The sequence below is a fragment of the Cetorhinus maximus genome, chromosome 1 (genome assembly GCF_964194155.1).
Source record: "Cetorhinus maximus chromosome 1, sCetMax3.hap1.1, whole genome shotgun sequence".
Taxonomy (NCBI): domain Eukaryota; kingdom Metazoa; phylum Chordata; class Chondrichthyes; order Lamniformes; family Cetorhinidae; genus Cetorhinus; species Cetorhinus maximus.
In genome coordinates this window covers 158,827,934-158,833,435 of record NC_135879.1, presented here as the reverse complement: position 1 = coordinate 158,833,435, position 5,502 = coordinate 158,827,934, and positions in this window count along the sequence as shown.

Here is a 5,502-nt window from a genome sequence, read left to right as displayed (position 1 = left end):
CGGCAGACACACGTCCCAGCAGGGGGATCACTCTCAGCAGCCTGCCTCCTCGTCAGCTGCTGATGTCGGGCTCACAACAATGCATAGTGGCCGTAAAAGATAAATTATGGAGTATTGAGGGCGCAATGGTGGCACGATTGCTGAGAAATGTTATGGTGTGCTCATGTATATAGATATCACCATGTATTTTGTTCACTTGACTATTGTGTGCATTATGTGCATTTGCTGGGATGTCCTCCTTCAGAGAGCATACTGGTCTGTCATGCATCATGTTTGGCAGTCGTCGTTTAACGAAGGGGACTGAGGGACATCTCACTATTGCAGGCAACAATGTGACGGTGTGTTGAGAGTCTCTCTTTATTGGTTGATAATATGTTGGACGTGATTTGTATTCTCAAGGCAATGCGACATGGCTGAACATGCAACACCTAGTGGCCTCCCCATGAATGACGTGCCAAGGAGATTGGCTGAGGTAACAGATGAGTGTGAGAAGAGATTTGCTGCTGGTGCAGTCATGTGGACAAGGAGCAGATAGATGGCTCATGATTGCTTCATTGACTTGAGTGCCAGTGCAAAGCCAATATCCTCAGAGGTGTCATCTCTTTTCCTCCCGTGTGAGAACAATCCATTCTCCTTTGTCTTCCAGGAGGTAGGGGATGGTTGTAGTAAGGTAGCTCCACTTTGAGGCTGGCAGAGGTGGGCACACAATCAGAGCAGACAATGGTTTGCAGGCAAGGAAATAATTGTCATGTGAGGGCTCCTTGCTGCTACTGAATCCATTTAGCTTGTGCATGGCTATGAGGGGATGTTAGCTCCAAAAAGTGACTGCTGGCATCAAATCAGTGTTGCACACTGATTAATGTCATTGTCTGCCTCCTCTGCATACTTCCACCAGCCATTCACTGCACAACCACTAAGCTCCCCATCAACTCAACCCAAAAGTGCCCGCACATCTTGTGGATGCCATTTTGAAATTTTAGGACTTGAAGCATGCAAAAAACAGGTACGTCAAGCCCAATTTCATGCTCTAGGTGTCCAAATCAGCATCATTTGCTATACTTAACCTGGAACACACAGCATAATACACAAAGTGTAGTAGTTTATTTTAGGAAATCATTGGGAAGCTAAGCACTTGACAGTTGACAAGCCTAGCATTCATTCACAGCACTGATAGTCCATTATAAATCATAAATGTTCTCAGGTTGACATAACCGTGATATTTTAAAAGGCAGGATGATATGATGGTGAAATATGGCTTACAAAAACACATAACATTTTCAAATCAGGGTAAGAGTTTAATACGGAAATTATATAATTCCCCCCACGTTTTATCACCCTAAAAATTATGTTTATGTAATGGTTAAATTATATGATGACGTAGGAATTGAACTAACCTCATTACATTCATTTTATTTTGCAATACAATTAATTTTCTAATGCTTTAATTGCTTTGGTATCTGTTAAGGGATAAAGCACAGAAGGATTGCTTTAATTTAAAGTAGAACCAAATTAAATGTTTCCAGTTTTTTGTGTGTGTGTTTACACAGGAGCTTAACTAATGTTTACATTGCATGACATTTGACATCATGCATTGGGATGCAGAGGAAAACCGCCCTCTGGCACAACAGGAAGGGAAAACCAAATAAGCTTCTGACAGTGGCGACAGAAGGTCTTGATGACTAGAACACCCCAGTTGACAACATCACCATTCAGCACTGGCAGCGAGATGTTTCCACATTTTAGACCAGCAATTCTGTTATATACCATCACTAATCATTTCTCGTGGGTTTTACATTGCAGATCTTCAAATCTGTTCTGCAAAATTCAATCACCAAAAATATATGCAAGAATAATAGAAGGCATGTGCCTGTAATCTGTATTGATTTGCTTATCCATATGCTCTTCATCCAGATAGGGAAGTTCATGCTCTGTTTGACAGCTTCCCCACTAGTATAAAGGAGACTGGGAATATGCTCCTTGGAGAATTAACCTATTGAGCTGATTGCTAAACTGTATGACACAAGTGACGGGGTGTTATTGCATGGCCACTACAAGTACATCTTTAGGAGTCCTTTCTTGCTACTGAAATAATTGGGAAACAACAATTATTCAAATCTATCTTGTGATTAGTGTGATAACAGCATCAGCATTTGATGTTGAGGTGCAGACTTAATTCAAGTTGCACAGGCCTTGTCTGGTCTGATGTATTCATCTAGTTTATTTGTTCTTATGTTTCTGAAAGATGAAATTCTATTGAACTCAGAAGTTATTCATTTTCAAATGCTTATATTTCTAATTTATATTTCTACCATTGACATCAGGAATATTTGGCTTGCAAGTGAGAAATTTCTACAACCAGTGCTTAGGTAATTAAAGGAATTGGATTTGCGAGAATTTCTTATATTTGCCCTTAAGATATTTAAGAGCAGCTTCATTGGTGCAATATCATATAAAAACAATTCTGTTAAAGTATTAGAGGTGACCTTTCTAAAGAAATCGATGGTGGCTTTAAGTCTTAATCATTATCCTTGTTCCTATTATCTAGCCACTGCCTGCTTTAATCTGGGCAAGATTCCAACTAAAGGCAGATGTTATATCACAGGAACATAGACACGTAGGAAAATACAGAGCTGGAAAAGACTCTATAGCTGTTCTGGCCAGTCCCAAAATCTCTCAATCACCCACTACCCTAAATTTCTCCTTCACTGTCTGCTTACTTGGCCTCCCGAGGCAGGCTATTCCACACAATCAAGACCCTCAGCGTAAAATGATTAAATCTAAGCTGTATGTGTATCTTCCCTCTCCTAAGCTTGAGTCTTATCTGTTTCTAGAGTTTGTAACAATCTCAGACATCTTGTGAGTGTTCCAATTAAATGTATTTCCTTAAGAATGTTGAATACTTGTATAATATCTCCCCAGAGCCTTCTCCTCCCAAGAGTAAACAATCCTAGTCTTTTCAATCTCTCCTTGTTGCTCAGATGCCTTAAGCCAGGTATCAGTTTGGTTTCCCTCTTCTGCACTGCGTTAATGCCAAGATACCTTTGCTGTTGTATAGAAAGCAGATTTGTGTATGGTACTCTAGGTGTGACTATATTAGTGCCTTGTAGAGATTCATTATCATCTCCTGGGATTTGTGCACTAACCCTCCAGCTAGATACATCTCAAGATCCAATTAGCTTTCCTTATGCTGCTGTACTGCACTATTGGCTTCAATGAGCCATTCACAAAAAGCCACTGATTTCTCTCTTGCTTTGTAGCAACTCAGAGCTATTTAGTTTATGCTCTCGCTGTTATTTTCCCTATCCTGGAATTATTAGTTTGCCTTTTCCCACATTAAGGACAGAATCATCCCAGATTTGCATGAAATACGGTAGCAGGCGGGTAAAATGGCATTTTACCCGCCGGCCGCAATGGCTGCTTTTCACACCGTATCATCCCAAACCCGCTGCATTAATTATGCATTCCTGGGAATCACACTGTTTACATGGCGGGCGGGCTGTCACTCGCCCACCACGCCATCACCACGCTGCTTCAGCATGCTGGCCACCATATTGAAAGTCCAGCCTGGCTCACACCTCCCAGTGCTTCCAGCCCACAACTGCAGCAAAGAAGACATGGCCCTGAAAGGCAAAAAGACTGCAGCTCCCAGATTCAATGAAGCATCCCTCAAGCGCCTGTTGGACTCAGCGGAGGCCCACTGTGATGCCCTCTATTCCCACTCTGGCCGCAGGATGGGCAGCAACCCCTCTAATCTGGCTTGGGAGGCGGTGGTCAGCACCAATGCTCTGCAGAAGAGGACAGCCACCCTTTACCACAAAAGGATGAATGATCTCTTCCAGGGAAGTCACTCTTCTCATCGCTCTCAACTCACACACTCACAAACTCATCACACATCCACAGGGATATCACTCACTGCCAGTGCAAGGGACATCACCATTCGCTGTCTCACACACACCTTCATTGTCCATGGGACCACGTACCACCCACACAGGCCAAGCATACTTATCATCTCACCTGGCAGGTGTCCTGCTTGCACTTTCTCCATCTTTATTCATGCAGGACAAGCTGGCACACAACAAGAGGGACAGGATGCAGACCGGTGGCAGAATGCCCAAAATCAAGGTCCTCACGGACTTTAAAAACAGAGCCATCCAGCTGGCCGGTGAGGATCTGGACCGATCCTGTGCTGACAGTGAGGTCGACGCTGCTCAACCAAGTGAAGATCCAGCAGTGCAAAATCCATCAAAAACCATGCTGTGAGTGATGTGCCCTGTTTTACAGGTCACTGACCGGCACTGATTATCTCCCCTTGCTTCCACAGGCACATCTGGGAAACAGCTGAGAGGGTTCACGATTCAGGCCCTCCAATCAAGCCCCGAAGAAACCTCTGAAGAGGAATTTGAAGGCACCCCCCACCTTGAAGTCCCATCACAGCGCTCACCCACACCCTCCACCAGTGCAGAGACACACACCTCGGTGGGACCTGGCTTTAGGACAGACTCGGGATCACAATCTGGTGAGCACAGTTCGCTGTCCAATCTGCAGCAGGCGGCGGCAGGTACTTCCCTGGTGTCCGGCACTTGGAGGACTGCTGAAGGCCAGATATTTGCTGAATCTGAGTCAGATGACAAGCCTCTGGACTCGGTCACATCACAGTTGCTGGAGCTGCAAAAGCAAGCTCAAGAACATCAGGAAGGGGTGTCTGCTGCACTCCTTAGGTTGCAAGGCACGATGGAGGAGTCCGTCTGCCTTCAGGCTGAGGTGATAGCATTGGCATTGCAATGCACTGTTGTCAACACTGGTAGGATGACTGACGCCATGGAGACCTTGGTCCAGGACCTCGCTCCTGCACAGCTGCTTGGGTTCAACTCCTCGCTGACGCCATATTTGCCTCCAACAGTGTGGACGCGACAGGGGTGCGGGGCAGCTCAATCTCACTCCAGCTACCCCTTCTCCTCAAGGAGGCAGCCAGGGGCCATCAGGCATCCATAGGGAGGAGGATCAGCAGATGTACCCACCAGGGCCATCCATCCAGGTGACTCCGGGAGTTCCCAGCCCATCTGAATCCCCTCTTCCTATGACCTCAAAAGCTTCAGCTCCACAGGCCGAGGAGGGTGCCACTGTCACACAGCAGGATCCCAAAAGCAGGCTGGGGGCCTCCAATTCCAGGGCCTCCAGAGGACCCCCGCCAAGGTCATCATAGGCAGAGCATAGCAGTCAGCAGGCTGCCTCCTGCCTCCATCCTCCACTGTGGATGTCCAGGGAGCACCAAGACATTACAGCAGGGTTAGGAAAGTTAAGAGGATGTAGTTACACAGCCTGGGCACAGGTGTTAATCACTACTGTAAATAAACCCCCAAGAATGTCTCCCTGCCTATGGCTACTTGTTCTGATGAGCTGTGCTCGTGTCACTCGGATGCGAAACCTTTCTGCACAAGATAAAGGCAGGTGTCGCAGGCCAGGGCCTCTTCCCTGTGCTTTGTGCAGCCTTCACACCAAAGT